Raw genomic sequence first — 20,407 nt, 5'->3', positions numbered from 1 at the left:
GGGGCTCTGTAATAACCTAGATGGGTGGGAGGTGGGAGGAGACTCAAGAGGGAGGGGACATATGTATACTTGTGGTTAATTCATGTTGATGTGTAACAGAAATCAAGCCGATACTGTAAAGCAATCATCAATCAAATTAAAATAATAAAAGCAGACTATCCAGAAGTTCAAGGCTAACCTTCCCTTTCCTCTTTTCTAGCCTTTTCCCCCAAGTACGTCAATTAACTAACATTTACCAAGCCCAGCTTTATACAAAGCATGTAACTTGCTGCTGCTGCTAAGTCGCTTCAGTTGTGTCCGACTCTGTGCGATCCCATAGACAGCAGCCCACCAGGCTCCCCCGTCCCTGGGATTCTCCAGGCAACAACACTGGAGTGGGTTGCCATTTCCTTCTCCAATGAACGAAAGTGAAAAGCGAAAGTGAAAGTGAAGTCGTGTCTGACTCTTAGCGACCCCATGGACTGAAGCCTGCCAGGCTCTTCCGTCTATGGGATTTTCCAGGCAAAAGAGTACCGGAGTGGGGTGCCATTGCCTTCTCCGAGAATAGCTTGTTTGCAGCCTTAATGGGAAGTATAGGTCAGCAGGGCCATTGTCTTTCCGAGACTCACGGGGGTAGGATGGTGTGGGCTCACCCACAATTTGAGTGTGCAAGGAGCTCCTCTGGCTTTTCTTACCCTACTCACATCACAGCAGAGATAACTCTGGCTTCATTGAGGTCATGTGCTCAAGTGCTGCCTTCTCTTTTCACAGGCCTGCATTTCCGCCCCCCGCCCCAGGAGCTCCTCCAGAGTACTAACTCTATAGTTTACTCTGGGCCAAAACGTTTCCATCGTCATACAATTTTGAGAAACCCCGTATTAAACAAAATTGTAGTTTTCCCCCATAGACTTTCTCAGAATTTTAGTGTACTAATGTACATGGCAAATCTCTGAGAATATTGTGTATTTCCCCAGTTTTTATAACCATGGAATCCCCTTTTTAAGCAATATATTTTGGGGCTAAGGATCCTGAGCCTACACTTGGGAAAACATTGTGTTAGGAGTATTAACACTTGAAGGATCCTGTTTGCCTGTAAGAAATGTGTTAAGGCCAAAGTGATGCTTCAAAGTTAAAATGCCATGACACTTGTAGACATAAAGCTCTATATTGTTCAGCCTGCTACAGCTCTTTTGACTCTCATTCATTAAATTTCATTTGTAAAATTAACTGAATATGACAGAAAGAGTATTTTAACTCAAAGCATCCTGCACTCTCCAAGTCTTTCCATGGATTTCCTTTTCCATGTCCGATTTCCTCCCTATAGCTAGTTTATATTTTAGTCATGGCCAGACTACAGATGTCTAACTCTCCCTTCCTTCCTATCCCTATCTGGACCAATATTTGTCTGTTATCTTTCTGTGGATCAAACATGTGAAATGTATTTGTGACTCCCTTAGATAGAAGCTTATCATGAAAGCCAGCCATCATTGCTCTCTGCTTGGCAAGATTTCAGCCAACCCGTACATGACTTTGGACCCCAGCTCATAGCCCATAGGCAGATATTACTTCCAGGAAACATCCCTAATTTTGTTGGCTTTCCTTCATTAAGGGCAAATCCAAACAGACCTCAAGGGCTTTATCAGAATCTTAACTTAGGGGATTTCATTATAGCCACTAAATGTAAGTATGTTTCAAGTTAATTGCATTTTCTAAGTATTGGCTGAGTTGGATATAACTCCATATAATGCTTTCACCTCACCCTGCCTCTCCCTCTGTGTTAATGGCATTTCCTTTTTGAGCCCTCTTTCCCATCTTGATGTTTCTCTGAAGACTGAAATTCTGCTGAGAGTTCCACTTCATGCCAGTTGTATTTCCTTCTTCACTTACATCCATGAATTTCAATGTTTCTGGCTCTGATCTTTGGCTACCTGTACCTATTAACCCTTCCATTTCATGGTTTAAAAATCACTATACAGTTTTTAGGAATTCCCTGGTGGTCCAGTGGTTAAGACTCCATGCTTCCCCTGCAGGGGTGGCAGATTCCATTCCTGGTTGGGGGGGAAAAGATGCTGTGTGCCACACAGTGCTGCCAAAAAATAATAAAAATTAGTTTTTTAAAAAAATCCAGGGACTTCCCTGGTGATCCAGAGGTTGGGACTGTGCTGCCAATGCAAGGGGTCAGGGTTCAATCCCTGGTTGAGGAGCTGAAGCCCACATGTCACAACTAAGAATTTACATGTCATAACTAAGACCTGGTGCAGCCAGATAAATAAATGAATAACATTGTTTAAAAAAAACCATATACATTTTTTTGCTAAAGGTTCAGGGGAGGGGAAAAAAAAAAAAGGTGACTGACTCTGTGAGGTACCCAAATACAAATGCATTTTATTTACGTCAGGTATATCCTTCTCCAGTTATTGAATCTAATGTTATTTGACTCAATTATAGGTGAAATTTCCACATGCCTTTTCCTGTCCACAGGACTCATTATTCAATATTGGATTTTCCTGCCCGTGTAAACAGCACGCATTAGACTGCTTGACTGTACTACTTGTGCTTCTTGTACACCTTTCACGGTTTTGAACTAGTTTGCTTTTATTTAAAAACACTACTAGACTATTTGCCAGGCAGCCCCTAAACAAAACATGGTTTCAAATGGATTGCAAGTTCAAAGTTTTATGGCTTCAGAAAGTTACAAGAGATAGAAATCTGCTTTGTTGCCCCTCAGCTATAAGCTTGGAAAAGCCAATCAATTATAAAGGGGCTATAGAGGATGTATCATTATATATAGTGATATAACAAGAAAATATCACTTCTCAAGAAGGACCTGGTGACCTGAGAAAGAGAGAGAGAGTGCACGCACAATAAAGAGTTCTTGGCCCTTTTCAAAGAGTGAATTCAGAGGAATCAAGAACCTATGAAAAACAGAGCCAGAATCTGATTAAGAAAGGCTGGGCAGGGCCAAAGATTCTGCATTTCTAACAGGCACCTAGGTCAGGCTGATACTGCAGCTCCTGACCACAAGTTGACTAACAAGGCTTTAGAAATGTTAGGAAAGACCATCTCAGAGTCCACTGCAGATATCTTGCATTGGAAGATGGATAGAGGGACTTCCCTGGTGGCTCGGTGGTGAAGACTCCCCGCTTCCACTGCAGGAAACACAGGCTCGATCCCTTGTCAGGGACTAAGATCCCATATGATGTATGGCACAGCCAAAAAGTTAAAAAAAAAAAAAAGACATGAAAAAAGAAGAAGCTACATATAGACAGGATCCCAAGTAGTTCACAAGCACATTAAAGTTTAAAAAGCACCTATCAAAACAACTTCTACCTTCACTCCAAAGTCCTTTTACCTAAGGCCCTTTCCATTTTATTTGACTTTTCATCACTCCCTTGGTTGCAACAGTTTTGGTGAGATGTTATTTTTCTTGTGGCTCAGTTGGTAAAGAATCCACCTGCAATGAGGGAGACCTGGGTTTGATCCCTGGGTTGGGAAGATCCCCTGGATAAGGGAAAGGCTACCTACTCCAGTATTCTGGCCTGGAGAATCCCATGGACTCTATAGCCCATGGGGTCACAAAGAGTCGGATACGACTGAGCAACTTTCACTTCACTTTATACTCTTCTTAAAGATTTTGCTAGTTAAATAGTTTGTGGCCATTTATAAGTGGGTTATGTTTCATATTTAAAGTTAAACGTCTAATGAGTGTTCTCTAGGTACTGGTACTGTGCTGGGCATGGTCTTACAAAGAGGAATAAGAAATGATTTCTATTCTCAGAAAATCACAGCCTTGGGATGGGGTGGCCCTGGCCCAGATTTAACACACAGGATATCTGTAGTCAGTAAAGATGTGAGAATTGGACCATAAAGAAGGCTGAGCCCCAAAGAATTGATGCTTTCAAATTGTGGTGTTGGAGAAGACTCTTGAGAGTCCCTTGGACAGCAAGGAGATCAAATCAGCTAATTCTAAAGGAAATAAACCTTGATTATGCATTGGAAGGATGGATGCTGAAGCTGAAGCTCCAATCCTTTGGCCGCCTGATGCGAAGAGCAGACTCATTGGAAAAGGCCTTGATGCTGGGAAAGATTGAGGGGAGGAGGAGAATAGGACGACAGAGGATGAGATGGTTGGATGGCATCACTGACTCGATGGACATGAGTTTGAGCAAGCTCTGGGAGATAGTGAAGGACAGGGGAACCTGGCGTGTTGCCTTCCATGGGGTTTTGAAGACCTGGACACAACTTAGTGACTGAACAACATTAATCACTTATACAAAAGGAGCTACTTTTGTCATGAAACTTATTAATTTTATATTCTGATAATTAAAAGGATAACAATGATATTTTCCAGCTGGCCATGAAGCCCACAAACTCCAGGGACATTTACTGTAAGTAATTCTATACAAATCTGGTATATCCTGACAAAAACATTCCATCACAAAGGATACCCCATTAGCAAATATCATCACGAAGTCCAGCAAACAAATCTACATGATCTGTTCAGGTAATTTTTCCCTGATGGGACCCCAGGGATTGCAGATCAGCTGTTAACTCTTTCCTTCCCACTTGCCCAGATGTGTCAGGCGAAGAGCTGGCTGACAAAGTTCACTGTTTAGAGTGTGGGCTTTTCAGAGGCAGAAGGACAGGAGAGGCAAATTGTATGTGGAAAATAGTTTACCTTATTTGTAACAAAACATCCTGGAAATGTAGCATCTGAAGCAGGGGAGGCCCTCAAGAAATATTTGCTGCAGGAAAGAAAATGTAAATCTGCCTTAGGTCAAATAGCTTAGGACACTTACCCCAATACACCCCTGCACTGCTCTTGAGGAAACATGATTACCCGCTTCCACACCAGTGGGAGCACACCTCTTGGTCAGCATTCATCTTGCACAGTAGAACGAAAGAAGGCAGGGTATGGCCTGACCTCTACTTGGCAGGGTTGAGTTGTTAGAACTGCTGGTGGGATCACTAGTAATAAATGGTTCTAGGTTTATTCTCATTTCAAAAACTACTTTGATATTCAGCCTTGCAAAACGAGTTCTGATGTGTAATGCTCCACTGAGAATTAACGGATTCATTTAATGTTCAAAACCCATTAGCAAAACAGAGTTTATTCTGGGGACCAATTATTCAATATGGTGAGGCTCTCCAAAGCACCTATAAAAGAGACACCTCAACAGGTGCCATTTACAACTTTCTACCCCCTAAGATGGTTCTTGGAAACAGAAAATACCATGGAAATGCTCTCCTGGCAATGGCTCCTATTAAGTATGTTTCCTTTGGGTGCTAATGAAATGGATTTTGGCTTTGCTAGATCTGTGAAATGACTCCATTTCTTGTGTAGCTCCTTTAGATAACCCATAACTTTACAACTTTGTCTCTTTTGTTTTCTTTATATTAAAAAAGGATTCCTATTAAAAAGAATACATTTGAATCCGTTCTAATGAGGTGGATGAAACTGGAGCCTATTATACAGAGTGAAGTAAGCCAGAAAGAAAAACACCAATACAGTATACTAACGCATATATAGAGAATTTAGAAAGATGGTAACAATAACCCTGTATGCAAGAAAACAAAAGAGACAAAGATGTCTAGAACACTCTTTTGGACTCTGTGAGGAGGGAGAGGGTGGGATGATTTGGGAGAATGGCACTGAAACATGTATAATATCATATATGAAATGAATCACCAGTCCAGGTTCAATGCATGATACTGGATGCTTGGGGCTGGTGCACTGAGATGACCCAGAGGGATGGTATGGGGAGGGAGGAGGGAGGGGGGTTCAGGATGGGGAATACGTGTATACTTGTGGCGGACTCATGCCTTGAGAACCCGATGAACAGTATGAAAAGGCAAAATGATAGGATACTGAAAGAGGAACTCCCCAGGTCAGTAGGTGCCCAATATGCTACTGGAGATCAGTGGAGAAATAACTCCAGAAAGAATGAAGGGATGGAGCCAAAGCAAAAACAATACCTAGTTGTGGATGTGACTGGTGATAGAAGCAAGGTCCAATGCTGTAAAGAGCAGTATTGCATAGGAACCTGGAATGTCAGGTCCATGAATCAAGGCAAATTGGAAGTGGTCAAACAAAAGATGGCAAGAGTGAATGTCAACATTCTAGGAATCAGCGAACTAAAATGGACTGGAAGGGGGAATTTAACTCAGATGACCATTATATCTATTACTGTGGGCAGGAATCCCTCAGAAGAAATGGAGTAGCCATCATGGTCAACAAAACAGTCCGAAATGCAGTACTTGGATGCAATCTCAAAAACGACAGAATGATCTCTGTTCGTCTCCAAGGCAAACCATTCAATATCACGGTAATCCAAGTCTATGCCCCAACCAGTAATGCTGAAGAAGCTGAAGCTGAATGGTTTTATGAAGACCTACAAGACCTTTTAGAACTAACACCCAAAAAAGATGTCCTTTTCATTATAGGGGACTGGAATGCAAAAGTAGAAAGTCAAGAAACACCTGGAGTAACAGGCAAATTTGGCCTTGGAATGTGGAATGAAGCAGGGCAAAGGCTAATAGAGTTTTGCCAAGAAAATGCACTGGTCATAGCAAACACCCTCTTCCAACAACACAAGAGAAGACTCTACACATGGACATCACCAGATGGTCAACACCGAAATCAGATTGATTATATTCTATGCAGCCAAAGATGGAGAAGCTCTATAGTCAGCAAAAATAAGACCGGAAGCCGACTGTGGCTCAGATCATGAACTCCTTATTGCCAAATTCAGACTTAAATTGAAGAATGTCGGGAAAACTGCTAGACCATTCAGGTATGACCTAAATCAAATCCCTTATGATTATACAGTGGAAGTGAGAAATAGATTCAAGAGATTAGATCTGATAGACAGAGTGCCTGATGAACTATGGAAAGAGGTTCATGACATTGTACAGGAGACAGGGATCAAGACAATTCCCATGGAAAAGAAATGCAAAAAAGCAAAATGGCAGTCTGGGGAGACCTTACAAATAGCTGTGAAAAGAAGAGAGGCGAAAAACAAAGGAGAAAAGGAAAGATATAAGCATCTGAATGCAGAGTTCCAAAGAATAGCAAGAAGAGATAAGAAAGCCTTCTTCAGCAATCAATGCAAAGAAATAGAGGAAAACAACAGAATGGGAAAGACTAGAGATCTCTTCAAGAAAATTAGAGATACCAAGGGAACATTTCATGGAAAGATGGGCTCGATAAAGGACAGAAATGGTATGGACCTAACAGGAGCAGAAGATATTAAGAAGAGGTGGCATGAATACACAGAAGAACTGTACAAAAAAGATCTTCACAACCCAGATAATCACGATGGTGTGATCACTCATCTAGAGCCAGACATCCTGGAATGTGAAGTCAAGTGGGCCTTAGAAAGCATCACTACGAAAAAAACTAGTGGAGGTGATGGAATTCCAGTTAAGCTATTTCAAATCCTGAAAGATGATGCTGTGAAAATGCTGCACTCAATATGCCAGCAAATTTGGAAAACCCAGCAGTGGCCACAGGACTGGAAAAGGTCAGTTTTCATTCCAATCCCAAACAAAGGCAATGCCAAAGAATGCTCAAACTACCGCACAATTGCACTCATCTCACATGCTAGTAATGCTCAAAATTCTCCAAGCCAGGCTTCAGCAATACGCGAACCATGAACTTCCTGATGCTCAAGCTAGTTTTAGAAAAGGCAGAGGAACCAGAGATAAAATTGCCAACATCTGATGGATCATCGAAAAGCAAGAGAGTTCCAGAAAAACATCTATTTCTGCTTTAGTGACTATGCCAAAGCCTTTGACTGTGTGGATCACAATCAACTGTGGAAAATTCTGAAAGAGATGGGAATCCCAGACCACCTGACCTGCCTCTTGAGAAATCTGTATGCAGGTCAGGAAGCAACAGTTAGAACTGGACATGGAACAACAGACTGGTTCCAAATAGGAAAAGGAGTACGTCAAGGCTGTATATTGTCACCCTGCTTATTTAACTTGTATGCAGAGTACATCATGAGAAATGCTGGGCTGGAAGAAACACAAGCTGGAATCGAGATTGCCGGGAGAAATATCAATAACCTCAGATATGCAGATGACACCACCCTTATGGCAGAAAGTGAAGAGGAACTAAAAAGCCTCTTGATGAAAGTGAAAGTGGAGAGTGAAAAAGTTGGCTTAAAGCTCAGCATTCAGAAAACAAAGATCATGGCATCTGGTCCCATCACGTCATGGGAAATAGATGGGGAACCAGTGGAAACAGTGTCAGACTTTATTTTTTGTGGCTCCAAAGTCACAGCGGATGGTGATTGCAGCCATTAAATTAAAAGACGCTTACTCCTTGGAAGAAAATTTGTGACCAACCTAGACAGCATTTTCAAAAGCAGAGACAGTACTTTGCGGACTAAGGTCCATCTAGTCAAGGCTATGGTTTTTCCTGTGGTCATGTATGGAGGTGAGAGTTGGACTGTGAAGAAGGCTGAGTGCTGAAGAATTGATGCTTTTGAACTGTGGTGTTAGAGAAGACTCTTGAGAGTCCCTTGGACTGCAAGGAGATCCAACCAATCCATCTGAAGGAGATCAGCCCTGGTATTTCTTTGGAAGGAATGATGCTAAAGCTGACACTCCAGTACTCTGGCCACCTCATGCAAAGAGTTGACTCACTGGAAAAGACTGTGATGCTGGGAGGGATTGGGGGCAGGAGGAGAAGGGGACGACAGAGGATGAGATGACTGGATGGCATCACTGACTCGATGGATGTGAGTCTGAGTGAACTCTGGGAGATGGTGATGGACAGGGAGGCCTGGCGTGCTGCAATTCATGGGGTCGCAAAGAGTCGGACACGACTGAGTGACTGAACTGAACTGAAGGTAAAACCAATACAATATTGTAAAGTAATTAGCCTCCAATTAAAATAAATAAATTTAAATTTAAAAAAAAGGACTCCTGAATTTAGGACTAGCTACCAAGTATTTCCAAGGCTGGCGAGAAGGGTGGGGTTTTAGATTATGATTAATGCCAAGGAATGTCACTGGAAGGTAGATGGGGAAAGAAGAGTTGATTTTGATGGGAGAGCAACCCTGTCTGTCTCTCAAAAGGCGAGAGCAAAAGGGCAAGTTTGCATCTACAAATATGTTCTACAAATACCACTGAACAAAAGCAGTGACTTGAAGGCTTTGCTGCCAACTTGACAATTAGATGCCTTCTTCGCAAGTGAGAAAAGTTCTTGTTGTACTGGAAAGGGCTCTTGACTCAAAAAGCCCTCTGAGTAGTTGGTGGGATGTTCAGGAGGGCTTTCCTGACAGCTCAATTTGTAAAGAATCTGCCTGCAATGTAAGAGACCCTGGTTTGATTCCTGGGTTGGGAAGATCCCCTGGAGAAGGGAATGGCAACCCACTCCAGTATTCTGGCCTGGAGAATCCCATGGACTGTATAGTCCTTGGGGTCGGACATGACTGAGCAACTTTCACTTCACTTTCACTTTTCAGGATATCAAGTCAGGGGCTTATCTCTCCAGGTGAGGAAATAGGGGACCTTTGAAATTCACATGCCTGTGCAAATCCAGGCACCTCTGACACATGCTCAGGATGGTTTTTAACTGTTCATGACCTGACAGCAGACCCCAAGCAGAGTTGCTTATGCTAAACCCCACGTCATCAAACCAAGATATAATTACAGTTTCAACTTTTCCAGAAACAAAATCATCAACCAGTTGGTAAGAAAATCACCTGATCAGCACTAGTTAGGTAACTACCTGATAGACCCCTGCCATCTCAGGTGGCGCTGGAGGTAAAGAACCTGCCTGCCAATGCAGGAGATGAAAGCAAGGCAAGTTCAATCCCTGCATCAGGAAGATCCCCTGGAGGAGGGCATGGAAACCCACTCCAGTATTCTTGCCTGGAAGAAAAACTCCAGTATTTTCTGTTTCCAAGGACCGTCTTAGGGGGTAGAAAGTTGTAAATGCACCTGTTGAGGTGTCTCTTTCATAGGTGCTTTGGAGAGCCTCTCAATGTTGAATCCCATGGACAGAGGAGCCTGGAGGGCTACAGTCCATGGGGTTCCAAAGAGTCGGGTGTAACTTAGCACACACACGCACGCGCACACACACACACACCCCCCGAGGAAAGTACCTTTGCACTAACCAACCCGTTGTTTTGCCCAGAACAACTTCCTGTTCCTGCTGCCTTCTGCCTAAGTGAAAAGTCTTTCGCTCAGTACAGCTCCTCAGAGCTTTCTTCCTGCTAGACTGGGTACCACCCTTCATGAATACCTGAATAAAGCCAAAAGATCTTTCAGATTTACTCAGATGAATTTTACTTTTTTAGCAGAACCCAAAATGAGGCAAAGATCATACAATGACAAAGAATAAAGACAAAACAAAAACAAATTTTGACTTATGTTAGTTATATAATTTTTTGACGCTTTAAAAATGACATTCAAAAATGTTAACTGTCAATCATCAAAAACACAATGAAAAAGAACTGTCACTGGGTATTAACAAGCAGCATAAACACAACTCTAGCACAGACTCTGACATGTTGTAGACACTCCGTGTTTCCACGGCTGTTCTCTTTCCTTTTCAAACAGGCAGTAGTGTCCTTTCCTCTTTTATTCATTATAGTCAAGATCTCAAAACCTGAGTTACTATTTTGCTTCTTTAGTTAATGGAGCATAAATAATGATACATCTGAAGTGTGAGAAGAAGCCACCCCTGTAAACTTGCATTAGCTAGGTCAGTGATCTGGGTATGGTTAAAGAGTTCCAGAATATTCTGCCTACTCCAGGAAGAGCTCCAGTCTGCCTCTGATTCCCCACATCCAACTTTCACCCCCTCTTTCTACCTCCCTGATGTCTCCTGGAGGATGTCCACTTTCTCCAACCCTACATGATACTCCTCTAGAGCAAGACTCAGCAAGGTTTGTCTGTAAAAGGCCAGACAGTGAATGTTTTAGGGTAAGTTCCCACGGCCTCTGCCGAATACTCAACACTGAGAGAAAGCAGAGAGAAAGCAGCTGAAGGGGAGCAGGATATTGCCACCCCAAAATGGGCCTCTTGGGCCCGAGGATTATTTTAAGCTGGTAATTTTTGAGACCTAAAATAATCAGCAGACACAGGACAGTCTCTGGAAACATCACAGAAGCTACTCTTGTAAAGTAGTTTTGCAAGTAAAGAACATTCCCATTTAAAAAGGAAATCTCCATTTGTCTCCCTCTTGCACCAGGAAGAGAAGGATGACAAAATCTCCACAAACTCTCCTCCATGGAGAAGGCACCCACTTAAATGCGCATAACCTGACCTTTGTTTGCCATGCTTCATTCCCTGCTAACCTTCCAACTGGTTTCCTCCCCTCTCCAACATCTGCGTTTTGTCTTTAACCAAACAGAGGATGCTTAAAGCGGTGGCTTGGGCCATTTGGGGGAGTTTTTCTCAGTTTTTCTGGGTCTCTCCCATGTATACTGGAAGTATAGATGTTATTAAAGTATCTTTGATGACAAGGTTCCCAGCCAAGAACTCAGAAGGATACAGAAAAACAATGACTGCTCCCCCTCCGCACAGCCACAGACAACGTCTAAGTGTGTGACGTCACTCTGCGGCAATGAAACTTTAACTAAAACAAGGAGGAGGCCAAATTTCGCTGATGGGCAATAGTCGGTCATGCCCCTGCCTTTGAGTCTCCCACTGCCTCATCCACTGGCCTGCCTGCCTTCAGTCTTCTTTCTTTAGAACATGCCCTCCACACTGCTATCTGAATCATCTTCCTGGAATACAGACCTGCCTGTGATGGAATTTTCCACAGAGATATGGCTATCGAGCATCTTTTTCCTCCCACTCACTCTGTCATGGAGTTCTAGTTTTTAGTTTAGTACATGGCCACCCAGAAAAACAAATACTAATAAATCATCTAGGACTTTCCTGGTGGTCCAGAGGTTAAAAATCTGCCTGCCAATGCAGGGGGCACGGGTTCGATCCCTGGTACAGGAAGATTCCACATGCTGCAGAGCAACGAAGTTCGTGCTCTGCAATGAGCAAAGCCCCACAATGAGGGGCCTGCACAGCACAACTAGAGAGTAGCCCCCACTTGCTGCAACTAGACAGAAGCCCGAGCAGCAGTGAAGACCCAGCACAGTCCAAATAAATACATACATCACCAAGTGTCCTTCACAGCAAAGTGCAAATATGTAACAAGTCCTAATCACTGAACATTCTGCAGGAGTATGGTGTGAGACTTCAAGGGTGACTCCTGGCAAATCAAGAACTGGTCCACTGACCTGGAGGGCAGTTGTGACGGGTGGAACTTCAACAAATATCATGAGGATAGAAGTCAAGCAGTGAAAAGGACAAAGAGTGAAAAGAGAGTTCTTGGGGCTTCATGGTCAGGAACTGCATACTAGCCTAGATTGCACATTGCTGAATTTTCTCTATGTGCCAGTGGTAAATGTATTTATCTTGTTTAAGCAAATACTATTTTGGATTTCGCGTATGTACAGACACAACACCGACTGATACATGAATGATATGCCGTTTTGGGCTAGTCACAGGAGTGCTTTCAGCTCAGGGAACACAGCCTCGTTCAAGGCAGAAAGAAGCAGCCAAGATAGCTGCTGGCCACATGTTTAATTTGCATCAGGGAAACAGTAGTTTTCTCAAAAATTACCATCTCCAGTGAGGAGCTCTGCCCTTCCTCCATCCACAAGGGAGTCTGGAAAAGTCGATATTGAGCTCTGTGCGCATCTACCTGTCGTACCTGTGGCAAAGGCGGTGCCTAGGGATACCAGCTTAGCCAACCTCCAGTGCCTAAAATCCTTGCAATGGTTATCTGCATCCCACAAGATTAGTGTTAGTTGCTCAGATGTGTCCGATTCTTTGCAACCCCATGGACTGTAGCCCTCCAGCCTCGTGTGTCCATGGGATTTCCCAGGCAAGAACATTGGAGTGAGTTGCCATTTCCTCCTCCAGGGGATCTTCCTGACCCTGGGATCTAACCTGCATCTCCTGCATTGCAGGCAGATCTTTTATCATCTGAGACACCAGGGAAGGCCCATGCCTTTATCCTGAGGGATACAAGTAATGAAAAACTTTGTAATCTTTTCCTGTATCCCTCAGGATAAAAGCTCCATAAACAATCCAGCCTTCCTAAGTCTCAAACAGACTCTGATTCAGCAGATCTAGGGGTAGGGCCTGAAAGTCTGCATTTCCAAAAAGTTCCCCAGTTGATACTAGTGCTTGTCCCGGGCACTGGAGCTGGCATAGCAAGGGCTGACCAGGACTTCATGATCTGACCCCTGCTTTACTTTTACAGCATCATCTTTTTGCCTCTTCCCCTTCTACTCTCAGCTCCAGTCATATTTTACTTTCAGTTCCCTGGAAGGGTTGTGACTAACTGCTGACTGCCTTACGCACAGTACCCTCTGCCTGAAATTCACACTCTGCCTCCTCTGCTTCTTCCTGTGAATTGGGACCTGCTGGGTATCACTTCCTCCAGGAAGGTTCTCTGGATGCCACACCCTCCCCCCAGGGATGGAATTTCTTCCTCACTCATCTTTGGCTCCCCAGTCCCCAGTCCAATGCCTGGTACTCTGTGGGGGTGTTGAACAAATGCATGTTGAATGAATGAACCAATGAACGAATCACAGAAATGAGTACAGAAAGGGAGAACAAGGACTGGGAAACCTGTTTGCGAACTGTACAGAGTTATTTTACCTCATCTGAATCTAACCATAACAAATTGCTTTCTATTTTATGTTCTTTTGTTACTTTACTTTTTTACAGTAATTAATTTTTATTATGTTTCAAAATATATTGGTTCACAATGGATTAGAAAGTTTTTCACAACTGGTTTTCCCTACAGATCATTCAGGGACCACTGCTCAAATTTCTCTCATCTGGGTCAGATCTAAAGCAGCGGTTCTCAACTGGGGGGGTGGCTTCATCCTGCCTTCCAGGGGACCCCAGTCACTAACTGGAGGCATTTGTGACCCTCACAACTGCAGAGGAGGGGTAGGTTCTACTAGTGTGTAGTGAGGAAACACCAGGGGTGCTGCTCAACAACCCACCATGCCCAGGACAGTGCCCCCCACCAAGAACGATCTGGCCCTAAATGTCAATACTGTGAGGGTGAGAAACCCTGATCTAAAGATCTAAACCCACAATCTGAAGCCAGTTTAGGGCCTCAGACTTTTTATTTCTTTTAACTCTTCTTAGCTGGTGAGTTACTACTGCCCATCGTAAGCACCAATGGGAGAGTCACATGGTCAACCTGCTCACAGGGTGAGATTTGATAAGAATTCCCCTGCTTTTTTTTTTTCTTTGGGTCAAAGATTCTTCCTCCTGACACCCCTGATTTCTCCAAGGCAGAGCAAAAAGAGAAGCACAATCTGATGATTTTGCAGTGAGAGGGTCTCATGACTCTCCCCGCTCCCCCCATCAGTTTTTCTGACAGCTGGTTCTTTGGTTTCTCAATCATGCATTTAGAATGTATGTGAACTCGAACGTGAAAGCAATACTTAGATGTTCACGTTCCAAAGAGCTCTCTGCTGACCCTTCTGGCAACCATCTCGAGGGGGACTAAATGAAAACTCTTTTCATGCTGGACTTAAAGTTGCTGTTCAAAGTTCTTAGAGCAGAGCTTCTCAAACACATGTCCACAGGCTCTCTCAAGTTTTGCTGAAGAAAATAGGAAGCACTGGATCTGAAGTTGTTCGTGCTTATTTGCACGGCTCCAAAACATAATTTCATCTCCCTTCTTTCAGTGATCTGATCCTTTTCCTTCATGTTGGCAGAGTCAATGACTCGTTGGAGATAAACATATTCATTGGCCACTGGGCCAACGCATGTAAACAACTAAACTCAACAGATTTCCTGAAGTTTGTGGAAATGAGGTCTTTGCAATCCTGACTGAGGCCCTTTGGAAAAAAAATCTGTCCTCTGCTGTTGCCTGCTATTTTTTTAACAAAGAATGTGGTTGATTTTACATTGTTGATTTATTACAATGCTGTTTATAAAGCTTATATTCCATAATAAGAGCTCTGATTGGGCTGCTAAAACTGTAAGAGCTAATACTTTTGGAAGGCTTACTTTGTGTAGGCTGGTCACAATGATTAAGTGAAATAATATCTTTAAAGAGCTTAGGGCTTTAAATATATTACCTCAATCATTGTGACCAACCTACACAATATGTACTACCATTGTTCCCACTTTATTGTTGATGATGAGGCACACAGAGGTGACAAGACTTGGCCGAGCTTATAAAAGTAGTGAGCAAATGGGCTAAGACCCCAACTCAAGCACACTGGATCCCAAACTGTGATCCCACCCATCCTCCCTCTCTTACAAGATTGTTGTTGTTTAGTTGTCATGTCTGACTCTTTTGCAACCCCATGGACTGTAGCCCGCCAGGCTCCTCTGTCCATGGGATTTCCCAGGCAAGAATACTGGAGTGGGTTGCCATGCCCTTCTCCAGGGGATCTTCCCAACCGAGGGACTGAACCCACGTCTCCTGCATTGTCAGGTGGATTCTTTACCACTGAGCCACCAGGGAAACCTCCCTGAAAGATTAAAGTCGTATAAGTAAGAAACGCTATAGAGGAGGAAACTGAAGGTTACGGTTTGTGTGCTCTAAGACTGGTCAGGAGAAGCATCATGAAGAAACTAATGTAGATAAGCTCTGTACCTTAAGGAACTGCATCTTACCCATCTTTGTTGCTTCCAGGCTTGTTGGATACCGTGAGAGTGCTTCTCGCAGAAGGAACCAGTGTGGCTTTGACCCACACTAGAAGCTGGCCAACCACATCCTTGCTCTCCACTCGCTTCATTTTTAAATTCAGTTCAGTCGCTCAGTCGTGTCTGACTCTTTGCGACCCCATGAATCACAGCACTCCAGGCCTCCCTGTCTATCACCATCTCCCGGAGTTCACTCAGATTTACGTCCATTGAGTCCGTGATGCCATCCAGCCATCTCATCCTCAGTCATCCCCTTCTCCTCCTACCCCCAATCGCTCCCAGCATCAGAGTCTTTTCCAATGACTCAACTCTTCACAAGAGGTGGCCAAAGTACTGGAGTTTCAGCTTTAGCATCAGTCCTTCCAAAGAAATCCCAGGGCTGATCTCCTTTAGGATGGACTGGTTGGATCTCCTTGCAGTCCAAGGGACTCTCAAGAGTCTTCTTCAACACCACAGTTCAAAAGCATCAATTCTTCAGCACTCAGCCTTCTTCACAGTCCAACTCTCACATCCATACATGACCACAGGAAAAACCATAGCCTTGACTAGATGGACCTTAATTGGCAAAGTAATGTCTCTGCTTTTGAATATACTATCTAGGTTGGTCATAACTTTTCTTCCAAGGAGTAACCATCTTTTAATTTCATGGCTGCAGTCACCATCTGCAGTGATTTTGGAGCCCCAAAAAATATAGTCTGACACTGTTTCTACTGTTTCCCCATCTACTTCCCATGGAGTGATGGGACCAGATGCCATGATCTTCATTTTCTGAATGTTGAGCTTTAAGCCAACTTTTTTGCTCTCCTCTTTCACTTTCATCAAGAGGCTTTTTAGCTCCTCTTCACTTTCTGCCATAAGGGTGCTGTCATCTGCATATCTGAGGTTATTGATATTTCTCCTGGCAATCTTGATTCCAGCTTGTGTTTCTTCCAGTCCAGCGTTTCTCATGATGTACTCTGCATATAAGTTAAATAAGCAGGGTGACAATATACAGCCTTGACATACTCCTTTTCCTATTTGGAACCAGTCTGTTGTTCCATGTCCAGTTCTAACTGTTGCTTCCTGACCTACATACAGATTTCTCAAGAGGCAGGTCAGGTAGTCTGGGATTCCCATCTCTTGAAGAATTTTCCACAGTTGATTGTGATCCACACAGTCAAAGGCTTTGGCATAGTCAATAAAGCAGAAATAGATGTTTTTCTGGAACTCTCTTGCTTTTTCCATGATCCAGCAGATATTGGCAATTTGACCTCCGGTTCCTCTGCCTTTTCTAAAACCAGCTTGAACATCAGGGAGTTCACGGTTCACGTATTGCTGAAGCCTGGCTTGGAGAATTTTGAGCATTACTTTACTAGTGTGTGAGATGAGTGCAATTGTGCGGTAGTTTGAGCATTCTTTGGCATTGCCTTTGTTTGGGATTGGAAGGAAAACTGACCTTTTCCAGTCCTGTGGCCACTGCTGAGTTTTCCAAATTTGCTGGCATATTGAGTGCAGCACTTTCACAGCATCATCTTTCAGGATTTGGAACAGCTCAACTGGAATTCCATCACCTCCACTAGCTTTGTTCGTAGTGATGCTTTCTAAGGCCCACTTGACTTCACATTCCAGGATGTCTGGCTCTAGATTAGTGATCACATCATCATGATTATCTGGGTCATGAAGATCTTTTTTGTACAGTTCTTCTGTGTATTCTTGCCACCTCTTCTTAATATCTTCTGCTTCTGTTAGGTCCATACCATTTCCGTCCTTTATTGAGCCCATCTTTGCATGAAATGTTCCCTTGATATCTCTAATTTTCTTGAAGAGATCTCTAGTCTTTCCCATTCTGTTGTTTTCCTCTATTTCTTTGCATTGATCACTGAAGAAGGCTTTCTTATGTCTTCTTGCTATTCTTTGGAACTCTGCATTCAGATGCTTATATCTTTCCTTTTCTCCTTTGTTTTTCGCCTCTCTTCTTTTCACAGCTATTTGTAAGGCCTCCCCAGACAGCCATTTTGCTGACAGAATGTGGTCCATTGGAGAAGGGAATGGCAAGCCACTTCAGTATTCTTGCCTTGAGAACCCCATGAACAGTATGAAAAGGCAAAATGATAGGATCCTGAAAGAGGAACTCCCCAGGTCAGTAGGTGCCCAATATGCTACTGGAGATCAGTGGAGAAATAACTCCAAAAAGAATGAAGGGATGGAGCCAAAGCAAAAACAATACCCAGTTGTGGATGTGAGTGGTGATAGAAGCAAGATCTGATGCTTAAAGAGCAATATTGCATAGGAACCTGGAATGTCAGGTCCATGAATCAAGGCAAATTGGAAGTGGTCAAACAAGAGATGGCAAGAGTCAACGTCGACATTCTAGGAATCAGCAAACTAAAATGGACTGGAATGGGTGAATTTAACTCAGATGAGCATTATATCTACTACTGTGGGCAGGAATCCCTTAGAAGAAATGAAGTAGCCATCATGGTCAACAAAAGAGTCCAAAATGCAGTACTTGGATGCAATCTCAAAAATGACAGAATGATCTCTGTTCTTCTCCAAGGCAAACCATTCAATATCACAGTAATCCAAGTCTATGCCCCAACCAGTAATGCTGAAGAAACTGAAATTGAATGGTTTTATGAAGACCTACAAGACCTTTTAGAACTAACACCCAAAAAAAGATGTCCTTTTCATTATAGGGGACTGGAATGCAAAAGTAGGAAGTCAGGAAACACCTGGAGTAACAGGCAAATTTGGCCTTGGAATGTGGAATGAAGCAGGGCAAAGGCTAATAGAGTTTTGCCAAGAAAATGCACTGGTCATAGCAAACACCCTCTTCCAACAACACAAGAGAAGACTCTACACATGGACATCACCAGATGGTCAACACTGAAATCAGATTGATTATATTCTTTGCAGTCAAAGATGGAGAAGCTCTATACAGTCAGCAAAAATAAGACCGGGAGCCGACTGTGGCTCAGATCATGAACTCCTTATTGCCAAATTCAGACTTAAATTGAAGAAAGTAGGGAAAACCACTAGACCATTCAGGTATGACCTAAATCAAATCCCTTATGATTATACAGTGGAAGTGAGAAATAGATTTAAGGGCCTAGATCTGATAGATAGAGTGCCTGATGAACTATGAAGGGAGGTTCATGACATTGTACAGGAGACAGGGATCAAGACAATCCCCATGGAAAAGAAACGCTTCATCTTTATCCCTCTGTAATTTGCAAGTCTTGTCTGGAACCAGTAGCTACGAAACCATGCATTTCTTCCCTGGGAAGCCCTCAATGATAACCCATGAGCCACAGTCACACATCTGTGCTACAGATTCTCACTATCTCTAGCTGCCTGTTCATTTTTGGAAGGGAACATGGGAAGTGATGTTCAAGGTAGATTAAAAGACAAAATCTTCAGCAGCTTTGCTATTTAGCCCTGGGATGGAAAGTCTCAAACCCCTTACCAAAGTGAGGGGGTGGGGTGTTAATAGTTAGGACCATCTCCCACCTCCTTCAAATCAAGGTATCTAAAATGACCTTTTTGGGGGGTCTTTTATTAAAAATGTTTTTTAAATTTTATGTTGGAGTACAGATGATTAACAATGTCCTGTTAGTTTCAGGTGTACAGCAGTGATTTAGTTATACATATAGATTGCTGTTGTTGCTCATTCATTCAGTCGGCTTTGACACTTTGCAGCCCCATGGACTGTAGCACGCCAGGCTTCCCTGTCCTTCACCAGCTCCTGGAGCTTGCTCAAACTCATATGCATTGAGTCAGTGATGCCATCCAAGCATCTTGTCCTCTGTCATCCCATTCTCCTTTCTTTCCCAGTATCAGGGTCTTTTCCAATGAGTCAGTTGGTCAAAGTATTGGAGTTTCAGTTTCAGCATCAGTCCTTCCAATGATTATTCAGGGTTGATTTCCTTTCGAATTGACTGGTTTTATCTCCTTGTTGTCCAAGGGACTCTCAAGAGTCTTCTCCAACACCACAGTTCAAAAGCATCCATTCTTTGGCACTCAGCCTTCTTTATGGTCCAACTCTCACATTCATACATGACTACTGGAAAAATCACAGCTTTGACTATGTTGACCTTTGTTGGCAAAATAATGTCTCTGCTTTTTTTTTTTTAATGCACTGTCTAGGTTTGTCATAGCTTTTCTTCCAAGGAACAAGTGTCTTTCAATTTCATGGCTGCAGTCACTGTCTGTAGTGATTTTGGAGTCCAAGAAAATAAATCATTTTACTGTTTCCATTGTTTCCCCATCTATTTGCCATGAAGTGATGGGACCAGATGCCATGATCTTAGTTTTTTGAATGTTGACTTTTAAGCCAGCTTTTTCACTCCCCTCTTTCACCTTCACAAGAGGCTCTTTAGTTCCTCTTTGCTTTCTACCATTATGTCATCTGCATATCTGAGGTTATTGATATTTCTCCTAGCAATCTTGATTCCAGCTTGTGCTTCATCCAGCCTGGCATTTTGCATGATGTACTCTGCATATAAGTTAAATAAGCAGGGTGACAATAGATAGCCTTGACGTACTCCTTTCCCAATTTTGAAGCAGTCTGTTGTTCCATGTCCAGTTTTAACTGTTCCTTCCTGACCTGCATATAGCTTTTGCAGGAGGCAGGTCAGGTGGTCTGGTATTCCCATCTCATAGATATACTTGTATCTATTCTTTTTCAAATTCTTCCCCCATTTAGGTTATTTTGAGTACTGAGCAGAGTTCCCTGCTTATT

This window comes from Capricornis sumatraensis, chromosome X (genome assembly GCF_032405125.1).
Source record: "Capricornis sumatraensis isolate serow.1 chromosome X, serow.2, whole genome shotgun sequence".
In the NCBI taxonomy this organism is placed as follows: domain Eukaryota; kingdom Metazoa; phylum Chordata; class Mammalia; order Artiodactyla; family Bovidae; genus Capricornis; species Capricornis sumatraensis.
This window is presented reverse-complemented; position numbering follows the sequence as displayed.